General features: G+C 37.2%; 1 protein-coding gene across 2 annotated transcripts in view; it reads right to left on the bottom strand.

The window, feature by feature from the left end:
• The window catches only part of Sncaip (synuclein alpha interacting protein), a 145,432-nt gene that overhangs the window by 92,887 nt on the left and 28,843 nt on the right, over positions 1–23,702 (bottom strand). The gene's annotated exons all lie outside the window — the stretch shown is intronic.

Raw genomic sequence — 23,702 nt, 5'->3', positions numbered from 1 at the left:
TCAGCTCAGGTGAGAGACTCGGGTTTTACCACTGAGCGCTTTCTTCCTTGCCTGCACATCTAGTCATTTTGTCACTTAAAATTTTATTCTTTTCATCCTGATTATTTTACTGCTGCTTTTCATTGCTGCTTGAATGAATTTGAGAACAAGACAAAAGGCAAGAAACTAGTAGATTTTAACTTCTTCAAAATCTTCTCTGAGTTTACACAACTGCTAAAATGACCTGAAGTACAAATGTGGCCCAGCCACTGTCTCACTGAAAGCACTTCAGTGTCTCCCACTGCCTACAGGGCAGGTGGGCAGCTCCTCCGTAATTGCCATGGAACTCCCACACCAGGGGGTCTGCCTCCTTTTTAGCTCCTACCCATCTCTAGAACTTCAACCACACTGACTGAGATTCTCTGCCTATTCCATGCTTTGTCTGCTGTTATCTTTAGGTGGATACCTCCTCTTATGACTACAACAAGTCCTCCAACCCCCAGCCTTTGTCTTTTCACTTGCCAATGGGTGCAATCATTTGCCTTTATACTTTCAAATCCATTCTGTTGGGAAACTATATTTTCTAAGCTCCTTTGCCAACTGAATGACTTTCAGGTAGGTCTGGCTAACAGAAGGCTTGGGCAGATCAGAAGGACTGGAGGGCATAGTGTTAAGGAACTTAGTCTCTCCCCCTATGTCTCTGCCTGTCTCTTTCACTCACTTGTCCCATCATAGGCTGTGTCTTCCACATGCCCTCTGCTCTGCTCAGACAGCTGTAACACCATGCTAGCTTTGCTGGAAGGCCCTGACTTGTGGGTAATAACAAGTCCTTTCGGTCCTGCGTGTGGCAGTGGCTTCCCTGCTTTTGCTAATCTCAAGATCACCTTGTCTCGCTTTGTTTTGTGTCTGCTCTTTCAGCTTTGGAGTAACTATTTCTCCATTTGAATTTCCTTCTGTTGAAATATTTAGAGTAGTTTCTGTTTATTATGACTTTAACCTGACTAACTCACTTGTTTATTCTTTAAACTCATTCTTCAAAGACTCAGCTTAGGTGTCTGCTTAGGAAGTAACAACTAAGAAAGGTTTTAAGTTCACATTTAATATCAATTGGTATAATACTGGGTATTGGTTTGTTGTATATAGGCTTTTTTTTTTATATACATTTTTTAATAGGAAACATTCACTACACGGGGGTGGGGATTTGCAGTGACAGTTCCAATAAGACTTACACTGTACACTATCCACCTTTCCCCCATCGTCTCTCCCCCCCAGCCCCCTTCCCCACCCCGCCCAAAGCAATTGCAAGAGATTATTCAGCTCTGCCTCATATAGATATTTGAAGTCCATCAACCATATACAGTCTCCTTAATCTCCTTCCTTCACCCTCCCCCCCCCGCAACCCCCCTCCCCCGCTGCACACACAGTGCCTACTTTTCAGTCCTGATTTTCGTTATTAACATTTAAGTTGACATTCAAATGGGTGTCTCAATGCATGCCCCTGTAGGTGAGCCCCACTTTGGTTTGTTCAATCCCTTTGAATACTCTCCCATACCCCTTTACATCCCTCTCCTCATTTTTCAAGTTTTCAATACACATCCTTATATCCTCTTCCTTCACGTCGTATGGTATGCAATATTACTGATGTTCTATCATTCCCTTTTCCTTTCCCTCTCTCTCTGAGTTCTGTCCAGTAGTTCCACTGTTACAAACATGTTCTACATTTGGGTTTGAATATGATCATGCTTGTTTTTGTGTATATGTTTATCTTTGGATCTATCTTCCCCGTATGAAGGAAAACACGCATCTTTTGTATTTCTGATCCTGGCTAACTTCAATTAGCATGATGTCCTCCAACTGCAACCATTTACCTTCAAACCCTTGTCATTATTCCTTATGCCTGAGTAATACCCCATTACGTATATGATATACAGACTTCATTATGTTGAAGTAGGATCCTTCTCTTCCTAGTTTCTTCAGGATTTTTACCAAGACTGGATTTTGAATTTTGTAAAATGCTTTTTCTACATCTATTAAAATGATCATGTTATTTCTGGTTGGTTGGTTCTATTTGTGTGCTGTAATGGATGGATGCATAAAGAAAATGTGGCATATATACCCAATGGAGTTTTAGTCAGTCATAAAGAAGAATGAAATTAAGTTGTTTGCAGGAACACAGATGGAACTGGAGATCATCATCTTAAGCAAAATAAGCCAAACTCAGAAAGACAAGCATCCCATATTTTCTTATATGTAGAATTTAATGGGAGAGAAGGGAGATGAAAGTAAAGGGGGTTATTAGAGATGGGGTAGGAGATAAGGGGAAAGGAGGGAGAGAACACAGAGTAACTGAGAAAGTAAATATGAACAAAATATCTTATGTGCATGTACTAAAATGTCACAATGAAACCTATTACTTAGTACAGTTAATATACACTGAAAAAGGCATGGCGGTACAAATAATATAAAATGCTTTGAATATAAAGAATATAATTTTTTGAATATTATCTACAATCCTGCTATCTATGTCAAATATATCTGAACAATGAGTTGAATATAAATGCTTATTTTTTCAGATACATTATATGTGGTATGTTTGTGATATTTCCAAGTTTCAAACCACTCTTGAATCAATTGAGACTTTTTTTTTTAACTCCTTAATAGTTTCTAACACTGTTCCAGATGCTGTGGAAAGCAGGGATTCAACCTTCTTTCTTTCTCCTTGATAGCTAGTCTTTTTTTCTTTTTTTATTATTGTTGTACTGGGTATACACTGTGACATTTACAAAAGTACTTACAATATATCATAGTTGCATTCATTGCCTCCATCACTCTCCTTTATCCCCCTTTCTTATTCCTGGAATAGTTTCAGTAGGTCTCATTTCTCCATGTACATACATAATATTTCCACCATATGATATTTCCACAATACTCTTTCCTTATATTCTCCCCCTTCCCACTGGTATCAACCTGCAGAGAGGACCTGTTTTTATCTTCTTATTCTCCATTTTTAGAAAAATAGACATTTTTGTTTGTTTAAGATAGCTATACAGGAAGTTTCATTGTGACATTTCCATGTATATATGTATTATAATACAAATTGGTTTATCCTTTCAATAGTTCCTCTTTTCTACCTTAGTCCTCCTTTCTTATGGTGCTTTCAACAGGTTTAGATCCACAGATTATACATGCATGTTTACTTCTAGTTATGCCCTTTTGGGTATAACTTCCAGGTGAGATGTGGTAAAGATAGCCAGCCTCAATCACCAGAGCCCTTGTCAATTCCAGCTACCATACACAGGGCCTCAAGAGAGGGTGCTCTGCCACTTCTAAATCAAGTCTGTTACTTGCAGAGAGCAATGCCAACTGGTAGAACAGGCAAGACAATATGCAGATGTAACTACTTGAGTTGTTTTTATTGAGTACAACCAAGTAACTCAACAAGAGCAACAACAGAAGCCATGGTACCTGAAACCTCGATTTCATGTTTTAAGCATTGATTTTTCCCTCCTGACCACATGTTTTGTATGGAGCTTGAACCCTTATCAAACTTTTCAAACAAGATTAGATGCATTCAGAGTGGTATGGCCACAGACACTCATAGAACTTTTCAAAACTCCATTCCCCAAGGGGAAGCATGCCCAGCACATGTTGCTGCATGATTTAATTCATTTGCATGTGTTTGTTATCATCATACTGTTATGAAGGAGAAGACTGCCAAGGCCATTGAGTGTGGTTCATGCTTAGTTCAGACTGGCCACTCTACTTCATTTCATCAAACTCTACCTGAGTTCTTACTTCATACATTTCTTATCTAGTGAAATGCACACATTCTCCAACTCCCTCCTCTCCTGATGGATCTGACTCTGAACTTGGTAACTAGTATACATTCCTTTGAATTCTTGGACTTCAAACATTCCATTTCTACCAATAAGCCTTAAATTTCCCCTTCTAATCCACTACAATTCTCTTCAATATTGTAGTTCCCCTGAATATCTCTGACAGAGGAACAATATGGCCCTTCATTAATATTCTTTCCATGTGCTCCATTCTTGGGATCAAAAACCAATCAGGTTGCTAAATCACCTATGTACTCCATGTGGTGAGCCATAGTGATAATCTCTGATTTCTAATTCTTTGTGCCTCAAATCGACAATATCCGTATTTACTTTGCTCTCCTGCAAGATTTCCACTCCATCACCCATTGTCCACAGGGGTGTCCACCATTCAAGTGATGAGACTCAAAGTCCTTATGTATGAAATAAGCATTTTGAGGGTACTGTGAAGGTACTTTGAGGGTATCATAAAGATTAAATGAAATAATGTAGACAAAGTCCTTAGATAGTGACTGGAACAAGTGCTTAATTAATGTTATTGTTACATTATTATTCTCATTTGATTCCACTGATTAGATAAGCAGAATCACTATGTGTCAGGTCAGTGATGATGAGGAAATTAGGACTCTGCAGCTGGAATTTACAGCACTCACACATTCTTTTGTCCCTTTCTTATTGCCCTCTAAAGAAATCTATTCTCCAGAAGAAGAAAATTACCAGCATCAAATTTGGTCAAAGTACATTATATGCATGTATGGAAATGCCACAGTGAAAACCCTTTGTACAATTAATACACACTAATAAAAAAGAAAATTTTACCAGGATCATTTCTCATAGGTTTTTTCAATTTATTTTTTTAATTAAATTCATTTGGCCAATTTTATAGATGGTTTAAAATTGATCACGCTGCTACAGGGCCTGAGCCACCCTTCTGCCTTTTTCTGGTTCTATCTGTGAACTAGGAACTGATGATGCAGAAGCAGGGGATCAAACAATGCTGATAAAAAAGCTATTCTGGGATGCCCAGGGGATAGGCTGAACAAACACACTGAAACCTTCTCTCACGCTGGGGACCTTCATGACGTGGTGTAGCTCTTCATCAAGGGATGAAGATAATTCTGAACTGGGAGCCCTGGCTATCCAACTTCCCACAGTCTGAAGTCATCATAATATGAAAATATTCATGAATTGGCTCCTCCCATCCCTGCTTAGAAATAGCTTATCTCTGCATCCATTAAATCAACATCTTTGGAATCTCACAGATAGGGCAGATTTCAAACCCTTCTTTGATGCAATGCAAGTAAAATGTAAGGAGGTTGGAAGTGAAATTGCAAAGCTTGAAAAAGATGCACAATTCACAAAGTCAGGGAACGTGATGCTGAATAACTGAAATACACACTAGGCCAAAAGGAAAGCTGAAACAGTTCATTTTGGAAAGACATCAACAGGATAATGGTGTGATAAATGCTTCACAAGAGATGATTTGACTATTAAAGGAAAAAGAGAGAACACTTTTTTGCAAAATTGACTCTCTCACATACTGTGAAGTCAAACAAAATGAAGGATATCATGCAATATCACTACATAATTCTGTTAAAAGAACTGTTTACCAATTCATTACAAAGATCTAACATAAATTTTATTAAATATAGGCATTAATAGACTTATTTTCATAATTTCAGTTTGGTTTCTCAAGACAAATTACAATCAGGTGATTTACTTATCTTTACTTGTGTTTTACTTTTTATGATGAAAACATGGTTCCAAGTTTTATTGGCTTCATTGTTGAAGTGGTCTTCTTTTTCCTATCCTGATTACTCATAGATAATGAGAACCTTCGGTACATATAATCATACTTTTTCTCATGGAGTATACTTAGAGACACTACAAAATAACACTTAAGTGCTAAGTGAATGCAGGCCAAAAAAACAGAGTTGTTCTCTTTTCCAACTAGAGCTCCAGCTAGTGATTTTCATGAAGCTAAAGAGTCATTCCTGCTTTTGATAGCTACCACACGCCAAGCAACTTATGTGCCTGACCTCTAAAACTCACAACAACTCTGCAAATTTGGTATGCCCCATTTTAGACATAGGAAAAAGGTGACACAGGTAAAGTAACATTCATTAAATCTGAGAGTAAATGACTGGTGGAGAAAGGATTGCAATCCACATCAGAGAAGAGCCTAATAAGACAGTGCATGTGGTCCTGGACATTGGTGTTGGTGGGAACTGGTAGTTTTGGCTCAGTTGCTAATACAACCCTATTCATTGTCAGCCTCCCCCAGAAAGCCACTGAGAGGCAGGCTGTGGAGCTTGTCAGAAAGACAGAAGGTCCCCAGCAGCAACATGGCTGTAGGCATTCTGTTCAGCTGGTGCAGCCTCTGAATCGCGGGTGAGCATTCTTGGCATTTGCTTGTTGTGGGTTAGTCTCTCAGTGGAAGGGCTGGCCTCGTTATTAAACGTTTAGGTCTCAATGAGCCAGAAGCAATTCTGACATCAAAATGTGCGCAAAATCCAAAAAAGAATGGTGAAAAGTGTTTTCAGGTGCTCTCTGGAACAAGGTTTTCTCACTTCTGCATGAAAAAGCCCGTCGCCAACTGGACTCTGCTGTAGTGTGCTCTGTGCACATGAATTCTCGCAGCATGAGATCCTTCTTTGGAGAGCTGAGGAATTATTACTTGTGGTTAGCAATGCATGTTAGAAAACAAAATCTTTATCTCTAAGTACAGATTTATGGACTGGCTATCACTCAGTTTTTAAGGACAAGTTACAACTCACCTTTCCTGATTAAAAATAAACTAATTCATTTGTCCACTATTAGTTATTATATTTCTCTCATAATGTCTTATAAAATAAAAGTGCTCACCAATTCACTAAACTTTCTGGAGAAAGGCATAGTTGATGCAAATTACTCCTATTTTATTCAAGTTCTAAAAATCTCATGTTTCTTAGGCCAATATGCACCTACTCAAAAATTTAAATGCTTTGACATTATTTTGTTAGTTCAAATCTAACAAATTTCTAGAATCTATACTTCAGGACACAATTCAATGAATTACTTGGGGCTTAAATTATTTATCTGTCTTAAAAGTGATAAGTTATTGTTTTTGAAACTATTATTTGAAAATAATTTTCATATCTACCTTATGGAATGATTTTTTTATCTTGACAGTCAGACATGAAGAATTGTTCTTTAAAAACCTCATACAAAGTAGATTTAAAGCTCCCAGATAATTTTGTTTTTGTTCTTTGGTGTTTTTTTAAACATAAATGAAACATGAACTAGATAATTTTTAAAACATTAAATTATAAGAAACCATTAAAAAGACAAGAATCAAATTTACTTTTTTAATCTACGTGACTTGTTTCTGGGAAGACAGAAATTCTGAGCCTTAGATTGCTTACATATTATTACATAGGTCCAGAAGTTTCTCTGAGTTCAAAAGTTCACAGTAACAATTTATAAGGGTATTAGCTCCAAAGCAAGCCAGGGGGAGAGTGGTGCTTTTAATCAACACTCCAGGAGATCCTCAGGCAGCCGCAGATCTCACCAACCCCACGTGATATAGGGTGCTTCAAGTTCATATACCGTCAAGACACTTTTACAAAGGGCTTTTCACCAAACAAATTCAGAAAAATAGCACAAATAACTCACAGGCGAAGGCAATCCATATTTCTAATTTTGGGGAACTGAAGCCTTAGTGTGTGTTAGCAAAAAAGGGTGTGAGTACTCTGTAGAGATAAAGGGAGGACTGTGGCTTATCATGCTAAATAGAGATTGGAGAAAATCGGCCTTTCTGCTGGAAGTGACATCAAGACTATTTGAAGTCCCCAAAGGGAGTCTCTAAGGAGACAAGGTGACAGATCACATTAGACAGGATTCCCTTAATAATGTCCTCCCTTACATAGTTATAAGCAGATTTTTAGTTCCTTTAATCCTGAGATTTAAGTCTACTTAAGGATATGGAAGGATTGAAGACAAATATTAAAGCAATTAAGGCAATTCTTCCTGAATTCAAGGCTCTTTTCCTTTCTCTCACTCTTTCCCATATTTATTGAGCAGCCCATGTCACACAGGGCCACTGGACTTCCAGCACTGAACAAGCTAAACAGGCCTCTGCCCTCAGGGAACTCTTCTTAGTTAATGCAGCCCTGCTCAGCAGAGCTTTCTGGCTTATGGGAATGTTTTACACCTATGCTGTCCAATAGGAGCAATTAGCCACATGTAACTACTGAGAATTTGGAAGGTGGGTCAGTGCAATCAAAGCACTGAACTTTAAGTTTTAGTTTACTTTAATTCCTTAAATTTAAGTAGCCACATGTGGCTAGTGACTGCCATACTGGACACACAGTTATTCTGGATTAATCAAGCAATAAAAAGGTAAATAGTAAATAAAATCTTTTTAGGCTTGGATTAAGTACAACAAGAAACAAAAGGCTTGGAGAGAGAAAGGGGAAGGTGAGGTTCTTTTAAACATGAAAGGTCAAGAAAAGCATTTTTAAGGAAGTGGATTAGAGCAGAGACCCAATTAACAAAAGTGAGGTCAAGCCATGTAAAAGTATGGGGAAGAAGAGTCAAGGCGAGAGCACTTCAAAGGCTAAGCTTGTGAGCTTGGCAGAGTGAGGAGGTCCCAGTGTAGGAGAATGGGAGAGTTTCAGGGAAAAAGCCAGAAGGATACTGCATGAGTCCAGGCTTGATGCTCCAATGGCTTGTGCAGAGCACTACCAGTGGTCAGAAGCAGAATGAATTACGAGGGTAGAGTCAACAGGCCTTGGTGACGACGAGCATGCGGTGGTGAGTATACATGTGTATGTGAGAAACAAAAGAGAACAGTTGAGGATGAGTCCAAGGTTATCGCCAACTCCACCACCATCAATCAGACATTGGGGAGAGACTGACTTGAGCCAAGAGAAAGAAGGTACTCAAATTCCCAGAAGCAGTCAAACCAGAAGGGGCCTTATAAATATATTAGGAAGCAAGTCAGAATGTGTGTGGGTGGGTGTATGTGGGCGTATGTGTCTGTATAAACAAAATTTTAAGTAAAATGTGCCAAATTATTTCAATCTTATCAAAAAGAATTTAACTTTAGGCTTACTAACTATGTAATGGCCCTTTAAAAAGGGAGTCAACTCTTGCAGTCCTAACTGTTGCCAAGCTATACTTCAGCATCATATTAAACACGATCTACATGCATTTTAATGGTATCTACCTTCAAAAACAATTACTCTAAGCCATAATCAAACATATCTAATAGGAGAGTCGGGGTAAAGACCACATGATGCTCTCATTACAAGTGTTGTTTCAAGTTCTGAACCCTAGTGTTCACAGCGTATTTCCTGACATGTTCACTGGCAGAAAAGCTCTTTAGAAGCTTCACAGGTGTAATAGTGTCGTTTAACTTAAATTCAACTGTATGGCAAGAATGAGGTTGAAGGGAAAATAAGTGACATAGTGTTAGAAATTCTACTTGCCATTCCCTCAGTGAATCTAAGCCTGATAAAGAACACAGGAAATGAGACAGAAAATTAGCTGACTCCTTTGTTGATTTGTTGATTTGATTTGGTTCCCATTTATTTCATGGTATGGGGATCTTACCATGCTGAGGTCTTTTCCAGTGTTTAAATAAATGTATTTGCTCCTACAGTGTGGCTCTGCCTCCTCTGATGCTTGAAGACACAGTGATGTTTCCAACATTACAGGAAAACCTGGCAGTGCTGAGTTTATGGGAAGGTGGATTTTATGGACAATTTAATAGGCTTTCAAAGGTCATGTTGACTAGACATAATTTTTGCCTTACATACTTAGCTTATAACCTAATTGTCTTTTAAGATGAAGATTCACTATGTACCATTATTGGCACAGCTACTTCAGCTTTATTCAGAAGAAAAATCACAAAAGATCTTATATTACTATATTTCAGCTTGAAGAAACTTGAAAATCAAGCTACTTCTTAAGACTTTGTGGGTAAAGTGAGACACACATGAAAGATATTAACACAAGAAAAAGTATATTCGAGTTTCCAGGAGTCTTACCTATTTTATTCATGTCCTCTGAAACACAGCTTTTTTATCTAAGTTGAGTTTGTTAGGTCTTTGTTTATATAACCTGTGGACAAGACGTAGGAAAGTCTTTGCATGGAATTTGCTAGAAATGTTTATTGTATGAAGCTAAGCTCTTCAAGGAACACATGCAGCCTCTCACACATGAACTTTTCTACTAAAGATTATATGATCTCAAAGCCTAAACATTCTTTTGGAACTTAAAACCAGAATTTATATCCTGGCACTTGAAGATTTGGGAGTGATGCCTAGAGAAACAAACATGTTTTCTTTAATTAGTCCTAAAGGACAAGAAATACAACTGGAAGTTAATAATGTTGGTTTACAGATGCAATAGAAAGCCTGGTCCATACATGCTAAAGAAAATCTGAATTTGGACTATGCTTTAATCTGAATAAAACATATAAAAATATTTAAAGGCCAGTTGAGCTACTTTAAAAAGGATGTTTCACTTACTGTTTTTGATTAGTTTATGCTTTTTGCTCATGTTTAAACTCTTGCTAGGCTGATCATTGAAAATATCTTGTAACTCGAGTCACATAATATTAACTTGATTACTTCACTATATATCTGCTCCAAGACAATCAGCTCAGTCAGGGCAACTTTCCTTTCAATTGCCTTTGTTGAAAAGTTGCATAAACATCTCAGGCCAGTTAATTCTTTCTGTGGGCTTCAAGCCTCATTGACATGCAGATGAGGGCCTGATCAAATGACAAGCCTGGGAGCCAAGTGGTGTGAATGAATCTGCCTGCCCCAAAACTCTGGGCACTCCAGCCAGCAGGCTCTGAGGAGTACTCCAAGAATAATCTCTGCCCACACCACAGCCTCCCTCAAAGACCAGGTCTCTTATAATGCATATCATACTATACTCAATCCTCAAAACATTCTTCCTTGAACACAATGAAACATGCAACAAGTAGAAGAAAGGAAACTTCAGTCTGCACCTTAATAAAATGAAATATTTGGTTGTCTGAAATAGGAAGACTAATGCAAATCCAGGAAGTGCAACCTCAAATGTCTACTGGGGACAGATAGCTCATATAAATCCGTCAGTTGAAAGCCCTGATCTCTAAACTGTGAACTCAAGGTCTGTCACCCAATATATTCTGGTGTACTGAACCAAGTCTGGAACAAGGTATGTGCTCAATACACATGCATTACACAAGTTATTAAACGGAGTCACCGAGTAGCTGAGCTGGAGGAGCTCTGCATTCCTCAGCTCTGGTTATGGTAGGTCTGTGGTTTTTATAGTATCAGCCCTACCCCAGACCCATTTTGGGCCCTTCTTACAAGCCTTGCTTTAACTACAGCAGCTGTTTTATTCCCCCCTCCCCCGCCAAGTATATCATAACTGTTACTATTTTAAGCATTTTGTTGAAAAGTATAGAAATCCTAATTGTACAGCTTAATGATCTTTTACAAACTGAAGCCATCTCCTTCCTGTTCCACTGTATGGATGCAGTCTATCATCCCTCTCTGAATGGTGCACAGGTAACTGCCACCACAATCCCAACAGAACAGACTGGTCTGCTCTGTTAAGCAGATGTAAGTGGAGCTGCAAAGGATGTACTCTTCCGCTTTCTTATTTTTTCTTCTCTTCAGCGTAATGCTTGGAAGACTCATCCATGGTGCTGTGTATAATTGTTTATTCCTTCCTGCTCTAACATTCTACTGATGCTAATTACTAACTCAATAAATAAGAAAAAATACTTTTGAAAACATCCAAGGTTGTATGATTTGTCATAGTAATAAGGAGAACCAAAGGCAGGTAGACCTGGGCAAGATCCTCTCTGTGTATCTCAGTAATAAAGGATGTTCTGTGCAGACAGAGCTCCATACCCACCGATGATGAGTTAACTAGAAGCTGGTAGTGATTCCAGACTGTTCTAGCTAAGGTTCCCAAGAATTCATGGTTCCAAGGAAGTGTTTGGTTAGAACCATGGTATTTGAGAACAAGTGAAAACTTTTCTGTGAAAAAAGGGGATTTCAAATAGCCTATAACTCATTTTCATGAAGGTAACCAATATATATATATAATGAATGGACTAATACAAGGACCCCAAAGTTATCTTCTGATATTGTCATTTGCCCACACAATTAATGATTTTTTTTTCTTGCCTAATAATGGTGAGGATTAAAAAGCCTAATTCTTTTTACAAGGTTCATAACAGGTAGGAAAAAAATCTAAAATTTTAAATAGGTTAAAAACAAACAGCTGGGCACCATGGCTCACACCTGTATTCTTAGCTACTTGGGAGGCTGAGATCAAGAGGATCACTGCTCAAGGCCAACCCCAGGAAACTGTTCCAGAGACCCCCATTTCCAAAACAACCATAGCAAAGCAGACTAGAAGCATGGCTCAAGCAGTAGAGTACCTACTTTGCAAGCATGAAGCCCTCAACCACCAAAACCAACAAACAACAGAACTTTTTTTTAAAGAACCTTATTTGTTATGGGAAAGTATTTTTCTATTCCTAAATAAAACCATGAAAAAATGATTCTCATGAAGAATTCTGATATCAGAATCAGAATCATACAAATAAAAAAAAAATCACTGGAATTCCACATATGCAATTTATTCTTCAGCAAGAGAAGTAGAAAACTCAGCAACCAGAGAAGATAACTTAGCCAAAGAAGTGAGTTTTAACCCTATTAATAAGAATCCAATCGAAACTCCAATAATATGCTTGAAGCTGTTAAATTTACAGACATTTTTTAAAAGAAGGCTTAATTAAAGACAGTTTTTAAAAATCACTGGAAACGTTGTAAAAGTGTTATGCAAACAGTGTCTCCTTTGATGACAATGTAGAATTGATAACAAAAGGAACTCATTTTCTGGAAAGGTGGCTGAAATCTGATAAAAGGATCAGAGACAAAAAAGATAAGTGACTTTCACTGAAAATATCACATTTACCAATTCAATTCATTTATGAAAACATCATTTACAAACACTGAGTATCAAAGACTTTGAAAATTGCACTTGGCTGATCCTCTGCAGGCCTTGGTGCTTTCAATACAGCCATGAGATGAATCAGACAAGTCCTGCCTCCTAGAGGCTGTCTGTGGGTGAGCTCAGAGCACCCTGCTTTTGGAAGACAAGTGGTCATCACCATTAATGAACCTCTCCTTCTGAGCAAGGCCATCATCTGCTCTTCTGGTATACAGCTGACACACTGTAAACAAATTCATTTGGTTTAGGTTAGAGTTGGCTGAACTTGCTGCATAGCCAGCCATCCCCAATGAGGTCAGCACAAACATCCCCAGTTACAGCTGGAAGCAGACACAGACAGAAGATGTTGCATGCTGTTGATTAGTGTCCTTTGTTGAGGCCTGTCTAGGTTTTCATGAGATTAGATGCAAAACACAAAGAAGCTGCTCACTGGCTATGCTAAGTATACAACCACTACAGAAGAAAAATCATGTCTTTAATCAGTTCATATTCTTAATTTTCTTCTGCAATCAAATAAGCACATCTTTTAATGAAGGAAAGAAGACATGAAATGAGGAGAGAAGACGCTATAAAACAGAATTTAGACAGGGCAGAAAGAGCCTAAAAAGGGATAACAGGTTTATTTGCAAGTGAACATAAACTAAATGTGCTGAATCAGTAGAAAAATGTTGCCAGTATAGTAGAGAAAGAATAAAGTGTGACCTGGGCTACAGTGACTGATATGCTAGATACATTTAATGTTTGTAACAATGGCCTTCGTGATTAAGAAAGTCAGCAGCACTCTAGACTATTAACAAGAATAAATCCTGATGTCTTCTTAGCTAGTACATGGTCTCTGGTATTCCAACTTCTGTTAAGCCTCCTTCTGGACTGGTGGAATGGTTCAAACGGTAGAGCACCTGCTTAGCGAGCATGAAGCCCTGAGTTCAAGCCCCAGTACCACCAGAAACAAACAAACAAAAAACAAGAACCAAAAAAAGAGCCTCCTTCTAATGAAAGCCATAGTGCCACCCCTGTCAATTCTCCTCACTTCATCATGAAAAAGCACCCTAGTTTCATTCCTTCTCTTCTTTCAGATTTAGAGACCTGTCTTAGGATCTGACCATACATTCTGTGACCTTCAGGTTTTGCTACATATTTAAGCACAAAAAAAAAGCTAAAATATGGTTATCTCCAAAACCTTGCCAGTAATATTGCCAGCAATGAGCTCTGAACCAGAGTCTGACCTAAATATCAGAGAAGCAATTTATAAGACCTTCCTAGTAATCAGCATTGATTTTTGAAAAACTCTCTGTTCTAAACCCTTTATGAGGCATTATTTGTGCATAAAAATATTATGCACTATGCACAAATATTGTCTCCTTAGTATGTATTGTAATAAAATAATAAAATTATGTCATCCCAATCAAAACTGTTTAATACTTAAAACATTTTGGGAGACTGAATTAAGAAAGAAGCAATTATCTTCTATATTTGGATGGAACTTAAACAGTTATCTCTGATGCCTCTTTCCTCTGAACACAAAGATCAGCAATCTTGTTTACATATCTATAAATCATTTCAGCTTGGACTGGATAGACTCTTAAATTTAGATGTTAACATGCTTAACTTATTCCAAACATAGAAATGTGACATGACCAGGAAAATGCAATTCTTGAAATAAATCTGCATAGAATGAACTTTTATTGTATTTAAATAAAACTTGCAGCCTCTTTCCACCATTACCCTCCTTTCCACTATTTCCTAACTTATTAACAATGTACTAAGTATTTACCTAATCTGAGCAAGTTACAACATGTATAAAATACACAATGTATGTAACACAGCTGCTCATCCCAAAGACCAGTAAGCTGGTATGAGAGCCAAGCTGGTGGGTGTACAAGTCCAGAGAGAGCCTTGTGACTGGCCATGGGGACTGTGTGTTAGGTACATGAGTAGGGCAGCAAAGGGCAAAGAAGAGCTCTGTCCGAAGCATTTTGTCCTAATGCAGCATCATTTACTTAGGAAGCAAAGGGTATGTTTGTGTGACTAGGGTAAGATGTGTAATGGATGGAGCAACAGACTAGATGAGAAGTGTGAGATGTCACAAGTGTGAAGAAGTCCTTCCCAGCAGGTCCTCAACCTTGCAGAAATATAAACAGCACTATGATGCTTTCACTAAAGTTAACAAATAATTTTAAAAAATTTTATGTTAAGAAATACTTAGTTCAAAATACAGAAATGAGTGATCTTGGTTAAGAATTTTTTCCTTTCTTGTCAATAAAGATAATGTGCTGTTGTTATTCTTTAAGTTGATTCATATAACAGAAAACTTGAGAAGTTTCCAACTTACTAAAACAGTATAGGTACAGTGCAAAGCAAATCCCCCCTCATTTCTTTGATGGAAAAGCTAAATGCTGGAGTAGAATATCATGGAAAGCATTAGAAGGCAGCTTATTTCTGGCTGCACTTCCCCAGAGATTCTGACTTAATTGTGCTAGTGCACCAGTATTTTTAAAGACTCCTCAGGTAATTTTAATGTGACCAAAATTGAGGATCTCTATGCTAAATAAATATTCTGAAAAGACACAAATAATTTACAGTTAAAATGGAGGGAACAAGTGAGGCACATTATATTCATCATCAATGGTGACGGACATTCCGAGTGGTGGCTCTGTTCCAAAGAGCTTTACTATTAGAGGATAACTGGTAACAAAAAGGGTCAATATGATTTTTCTTGAAATAGTGAGAAAGATCACACTGGGGTATTAACTTAATAAATATATTAAACATTATGGTATGAAAAACAGAGTTTAAACTATAATTGCAGTTATAAATGGATGTAAAGACTGAATCAAGCGTTGAATTTTTCAGAACATGATTATTTTGTACAAAATTGTATAACAAGTCAATTGAGACCAGAGCTATAATTGCAAAAATACTTAAAAGGTCATCAGTTTTCCCGAGAGCTTTTTCAATCCTGTGATTCTGATAATTTTCATATGAAACATCTACTTAGGAGCTCATCCATTTTTGTCCTCTCATTTTCAATTGTTCATTGGTCTAATTCTGCTGATTCCTCATTTATCAATGGACTTACATGTGATTCAGGCAGATTTTCAGCATCAATTTCTTTGAATTGAATTTTTTCAATCAATTTGCTTTGTTACATGAATTATATGTGCATTATCTATTTAACATTGCATTTTTCACATTGTTATTGTAAACGTCTTATAAGCATGCCAAACTGATGAACAGAAACAGCAACTTGATGGCGTTTTAGAATATAACTATTTTTATGACTAGTTGTTTCATCAGTGAATATTTATATTCCCTGAATCCTTGTAACTGAACTGTGGTGTGGGCAGGGTGCCTGATACCACACCACCTATTCAAGAACAGCAACAACAGTAACAATAATGACTGCGAGACCATAATGTCCCACTGGTTTATCTACCTTCTTTTCTTTTAATGAGCAAAGATATCAAATATGAAGAAATAAATTTTATAAAGTTGTTTCTGCAGTTCTTATTTCTTGAAGCAATATATAAAATACTTGGGCGTTAACAATTTTCAAGTTGTATCTTAACTGTCAAAATATTGTTAATGAAAGATAAACAACCTTTAAAATCTGAACTAATGAAGGAGGAAATGCCAGTAACTTGAACAAACTTTAAGTATAATCAATACTTGTAGCTCTTTTTAGACACTGAAAGCCACTACAGAGTAAAAAGATAAAATACCTATAGCACAGTTTGCTCATAAAATTCTTGGTAATGATTAATATACAAAGGCTGAGAGAAATGGGAAATAGAAAAAGAAACACTTTTACTTCTGATTTATTTTAGCCAAAAATGTTACCAGAAGGAAAAATCAGGATGCTTCCCAAATTCAAATTCAACTCTGCCCTCCCTTGAGAAACTTCAAAGACACTTCTTTGTTTCACAACATTCTATAAAGACACAAGATAGAACTGTTTGAATAAGGTGCTCATTATTTGAATGTACCATGTTGATTGCATTATTTCAGTTAAAACTGTAAAGAATTTCTAGAAATTGAAAACCTAATTAGGAGTGCTACAAAGGAAGTGCCAATGATTTTCAAATCACCTGGAAAAACAGAACATATTCTTGCATGGCTACACTTAGGGTTTTAGCATGCCTTACACACATGAACACAAACATACATACAAACACAAATACACACACACACACACACACACACTTTTGTTATCTTCGCAGGCTGGCCTCATGCACAGAAGCCTGTCAAGAGGAAAAAAATCGCTTCTTAAAGCACTCCCACACCAGTCAAAGAAAGCAGAGCTGGTAAGCAGATGTTCTTTGTGGTAACGATGTTATGTTGGCCACTTTATCCCAGCAAGCTTTGAAAAGTACTTCTCACACAGTCTTCCAGAAAGCTGTAACATATTATGGATGACAAAGAATTCATAGGCTATCATTTCAAATAGTGTGTGGATAAAATGAAGAAAGGCAAGTAACATTGGTTTCTTGATGATTCTACTGAAGTATGTGCTTTTTACTCTAGCTGCATTAAAACACAGTTATCGCTAATGTAATGATAAAAAAATTAGCTCACATCTGGGAATCATTCCTGCAAAACTTGCCTCAAACTCTGTTTTAATTATTTGGTAATATAGTTAATGTGATTGAAAAAAGCCCTACAGAATCTAGTAACAACTGCTTTCATTATATCCATAATTATATCCATATAGTTACTGTCTCATAACCTCACAGTTCAAATATCTCAGTAGTCTAAATTATTACTTTTATGTGGCTACTAAAAGGCTTTAAAATTGACTTCTTTGCTTTATACTACTGTGAACTAGAAATGTCAAAAGACTTGCAAATAGATCATTTGAACCCAATGTTCATTTACCCAAATTCCAATAAGTTGTTAGAATGAATGTGACAGTCCTATTATTTAGTGATTAGAAGAGAGATGTGTATTAAGTGTCCACTGATTTAGGTTCTACTGATTCAGCTGTCTGGATCATCTCTAATTTTATAGATCTGAAACTCTATTAGCCCATGAATCTACGCTTTGCATTAGATATGATCTAATTGCTTTTATTGGTCAAACTGCCTTCCATGTGAAGGGGCTGTTCCCTCCCCTCTTTTAACCTCATTTAGTGATGTCAATGTACTTAGAAAATAGAAAGCCATGAAGAGCAAATCATGGAATAAGTGAAATACATTCTTGAGTTAAAAAAAAAATCCCTAAGAGGATGAATTCTAAAGAGCAATAAAAATAAAAATACTATTAACTAAACCATTCAATGCAAGGATTCTATTGGGTGTCAAAAAGCCAGAGAAGCATGATTTCATTGAATTTCTAACACTTCCAGGAAGATCTGTGGCTCTGGGCTGCACTGACCACCTGGAGGAATGAAACCATCAGGGGGCACGCTTTCCTGGATTGCAGGCCAAGACATATTCATCTTCATATGCTTCATATCACCTACTGGACTGTTTTGCGCTTAATGGAAACTTAACATGTCTATTGATTAGACAAAGAATTTCAGGAAATAAGGAAAGCCCTCTTCTCTTTTCCCTCTTTGTTCTCTACCATCTGTACTCACCAGTCATCATTATAAAAACCCCTCACTATAGGTGTGGAGCTATGTTAGGATGTAGGAGGGAGAAGATACTGTCATATGTACCATAAATGGAGCTACGACAACAGAGATCATGGGGACAGAATTTCAGCAGATATCTGTCACTAATGCCTTCTTAGGATGGGGGAGCTGATTCCTTTCCAAGAGACAGCCAATAAGAATGAGTTAGAATATATTTATATATATATGTATATATATGTATTTATATATATACATATATATATATTTATTTATATATATACATATATGTATATTTATTTATATATATACATATATATGTATATATATTTAGCCCAGGAACCAGTTAGGGGAAAGGGAAACAAACAAATCCAGTATTATTTCTCATTTTGACCCTATGCTTGAAAATTGGAGACATTAAGTTCTTTGTCCCCTCTTTTTTTGTTAAATACAGAGTTCACTATATAAACATTAGGTGCTTTTTGAAAAGAGGTAGATGGACATTACAATTAAGAAACATATGAGGACCTCTATTCAACCAAGAAGAACAGATTTGATATTAGCATTTTTTGAAACATAAATCACCACAGCCCTTTTGCTGACGATAAATTCTAGCATCTGTCTGTGGTTAGACTGGTTATTCTTTTCATTTTTTAATTTTTTTTATTTTATTTTTGAGACTGGGTCTTGCTGCTTAAGGACCTGGAACTCACTATGTAGCACAGGCTACCTATGTGGCCTTGAACTCATGATCCTCCTGCTGCAGCCTCCCACGTCCTGGCATTAACACTAAACCTGGCCTGGTCATTTTTGTCATATAAAATTTCAACAGTGTTCAGTACCTAGCTGAGGACACTGCCTTCTCTACCAGCACATATGTCAAAAATTCTTTTTATTTTTTGGGGGGAGGTACTGGGGTTTGAACCCAGGGCCTCACACTTAATAGGTAGGAACTTGAGCCACTCTGCCCACCCAAATTCTTCAAGGCAAAAACACCTTTGGTGGAACATAAATCTTTACTATTTACTAAACTTACAGCATTTTAGCTCAGCCATTTCCAGGCCTTAGAACTAAGCCAAAGACTTTTTATGTTCCATTTTTATGATGAAGTGTAGATTTCCTAGGAAAGGCATCTATTTCAATGCAAAAGGTAAGTGTGAAGATATGTTCAAATATTTGTAATTGGTTAAATTTGGGGAGCTAAAAAATAAGTACAAAAGTGGAAAAGTTTTTAAAATATAGAATAAATTCTTTAAACTCTAAATGCGTACACTGTTTAAGATTCACAATTCTCAGTTTTCTGGTTCTAAAGCTCAAAAAAGCTTTCTAAGGAGTAAGTGCTTGCTCTTCCATAGCTTCCGGTGAGCCTGGCTAGCCTCTTCTGCTTGCCAATACATTTGCAGTGACTAACCGTGTAAGAATGCTGATGTCTTCCTACCGCTTTCTCATTCATGCATCATCTGGGCTTCCATGCCTCATCCTTACAGCTCAAAGCTCTCTCTTCTCTGAAGACAGTTTGCTTGACATGAAAAATAGACTCCGGAAAAACTAATTACATAAAATGAAGGGAAAACCTGAATCTCAATTATTGAATAATTAATTATAAAACCATTAGTAGAAGGCCACACTTGAAACTATGCTTCTTCAGGAAAAATTCTCTCCACCATTTGTTTTCAGCTACATTTGAAATCTTTAATATCCTTGCTCTCTGTCTTTTTATAGCAAATACCAGTAAATAATTGACTCGTTTAGTCAACAATTACTTCTGGATTGCAAATTAGGTGTGGGCATTGATTGATCTATGCTCTGAGGTTATAGCAGTGAAAAAAATAAAAATGTCTTGCTTTCATGAAGCTTGCCTTTTATTGGAGGGCAAAGACATTAAACAATTAAATATGTAATTTCTGGAGGAGATGGAGGCTGGGTGGACATGGTACAGGAGGAATGAGGGCCGTAGTCACAGGGTTGCACTTATCTTGAATAGATTGGTCATGGAAAGTCTGAGACGATGGTAGGTGGGCAGAAGTATCTAAAAAGAAAAGGAAAAGAAACCATCTTGGCCTTAGATCATAGCCACATTAGCTACGTCACCAACAGAGGTGATATTCTGATGTCTATTTGTGGTTTCTCATCTGGCTGAGACCCACAGAACAATGGTTCTCAACCTGGAGTGACTTTGCCTTCAAAGGACATTGGGCAAGATTTGAAGACATTTTTAATTGTCATTTCTGTAGGGAGGTTGCTATTCTCAATGGGTAGAAGCCAGAGATACTATTATATACTCTACAAGGCACAGGGACAGACCCTCCCCTCTACATCAATAAATGATCCAATCCAAAGGCTCAGTATGAGTAAGGCTGAGAAATCCTGCCACAGAGATAGATTAACGCATGACTGGCTATTCCTAAACCCTCTATACCTAAGAGAAAACACAGACAGCAGAATGTCATCTGTTTAGCATCTGGAAGAGTAGTAATGGCTTATTTACAAAACATTCTTAGTGATCCATTACAGCAAGATATGATTACTAATATTTCATTAATTCAGTTTAAAAATCTGTTTACATCTAAAAGCCATAAATGCTATTGTTTCAAATATTCAGTAACTAAAGTTTGCTCCAATTTCTACAGTCTCCAAATTAATGAATTTTAAAACATGTGTCCCAACTTGGATGATATGTTCCTGTTTGAATAAAAGACTTCAGACAGTAAGGATTATTAGGAAAATGTGAGGAGGAGCATGGGGAAACTACTTGCCAGGCAAGGGCTCAGTTCCATAAGCAAACATTTAACTATCCACAACTAAGAAGAGGTGAGAGGTAAGAAAAACAGCTGGTTGACTTCGTTTGCGAGCTAAGCATCTAAGTTTCAACATTAAGATGTTGTTTTTATTGTGTCATTGAAAAATCTGCTGGGTATGAGAACTCCTACAATTTTAACTCATGAACATATTTGCTAGAACTATTTTAAGATACCATCTGCCCTGGCATCTCTTCCAATACAAGTGTAATCACATGTTGAAAAGAAAAGACATTCTATTTTGTTTCTTACTTAAAGTAAATGTGGAGAGTGGCTCATATGCAATTGCAGAGATCCCTCACAAGCCATCTCTAAGATAAATGATGTATCTTAAACATTCAGCCACCAGAAAAAGAGCAATGCCTGCCTATCACAGTCACCATGAAAACAAGCACCAGGTAAAGGAAGCTAACACTGTGCAATGCACCATACCTTCTGTGAGTGAGGCACGGGACTTACCTCTGTGTTAAGGACATGGGCTATGAAGCTAGTGTTGAGTCCTTTCCTCAGAGTTCACCTGAAGTATAACCAAGGACAATTTCTTAACCTCTCTATAAAGCCATGTCTTCATTTGTAAGTTAGGGATGATGGTATCCAAGTCCAGCCCCAGGGATGTCATGAGGATTAAATGAGGCAATGTCTGAAAGTACTCCCTCTTCACAGGGTACCTCATGAGGATTCAGGCATGACTGACAGCTATCAGAAACTGTGTTGTGTATGGACTGAAATGATCCTGTGGGTAAGAGTTGCTGATGGGCAAACAGCTAAAATCCAAAACAGCCTATACATCACCACCTTTAAAGCATTAGTTTCACTCTTCTAGAGAGGAAGGCACTTGAAGAAAGGCGTATTTTACTTAAGTTTGCCATGGAAACTACATTTACAAGTTCTGTTTTCACCTTCCAGCATGGGTACTGTCATTCTAGATAACTGCCTCCACCACCTCCATACACCACAAGCCATGCTCACCTAAGACGTCAGGGTGCTTAAGGAGGAGCTGAGCAAGAGCACATAGTGCAGGGTGATGCTGGAAGTCTCAGTGCCAGCCAAGAATAGCAAGAGGACCGCACCATGTAAAGGAAACTCTTATGGTGAAACTCACTCAGAAGTGAAGCGCTCCTGTGGGTCACAACGCACAATCTGAAAAAGCTCTCCTTGCCAAGATTTCTAGTTTCTGGGTTTACTTGACTCCCCACCCACATCCATGTTACTCTGTACCAGTTGTTCCTTTTCCTTATTTCCTCCTTCTTCTATTCAAAGTCAACAGAGAACCAATAGAGTGGACTCTGGAGACCCACTTTCTGGGTTCTACAGCAGTCCCTACTGTTTCCTACCTGTGAACCTTCAGGCAAGGAACTTAACCACTCTGTGCCTTAGTTCATCATCTGGGGTTTTCCAATGTTATTAAATAACATTTCCAAGTATTAAATAAACACAGTGGTTAATTTTTTTTTTATTTAGAGAATACTTTATTAGTTTCTGTAATCAAACCCACGTAGATAAGACCTTACATATTTAATACAGTGCGTTACCCCTGTACAAATGGAAAAAAAAAATTAAGTTTAACGTTTCTAGACCAATATGGCTATTAATTTCTGTACAATGCCAACTCAACACAGTAAACCGGGATACTTTTTTCCAAAGTTGACAGCACAGCTAAAGTTTCCAAAAATTCAAATTATATATATATGTATATATATATATATATATATATATATATTTATATTTATATAAAAAGACCAATAATAGCAGTATGTTATGCATCAATAGCAGCAACAGCTTTTCCAGGTTCTGCAGTCATCTGAACAAAATTATAGAGACATCTAGCACACTCCATTAAAACAACAAAAAAACCAAACCAAACCAAACCAAAACAACAACAAAAAAAGTGAAAAAGTAAAAAAAACAAAACCCCAGAAAACAGCAATTTTCTGTTACTGTTGTGGTACCTGGCACCATTTTTTTTATTAGCTTCTCAATCATCATTTAGAAAGAAAACATTCTAGAGTAACATCATTAAAAACAGCTCTGATAAAGCACAGTCACTACTATGTATCATAAAGCAGGTGCAAGATACTTTACATTCACAGAGGTATGATACAGTACTGTCCTACATCTATAATACTAGAGGATACAATTAAAAAGGCATTATTTGAGACTTGATTCTACTTTTCCAGCAGAGGGCCCAAAGGATGGTATGACACAGCTCTTTAAAGAAATGCACTTTCTTAGACAGTATTTCCTTTCATTGGTGGCAGTTCTAAGTACTCTCTTAATGAACATCAGCTAAAAAACCGTTTAAAAAAAAAAAAAAGCCAGGGGAGAGAGGGTAACCCCAACCCCCCAACCACTGGAGTCATACAAAGATGACCAAATGAAGGCAAGCAAGACTCAACCTAACTAGGACTTTACCAAATCTGTCCTGTTTGAATAGCAAGAACTCCACGGAAGGATGCTAAGCAGCACTTCAAAGCTTTAATTTTTTTAAAAAACAGAAACTGTATTTACATT

Source organism: Castor canadensis, chromosome 6 (assembly GCF_047511655.1).
Source record: "Castor canadensis chromosome 6, mCasCan1.hap1v2, whole genome shotgun sequence".
Lineage (NCBI taxonomy): Eukaryota > Metazoa > Chordata > Mammalia > Rodentia > Castoridae > Castor > Castor canadensis.
This window is presented reverse-complemented; position numbering and strand designations above follow the sequence as displayed.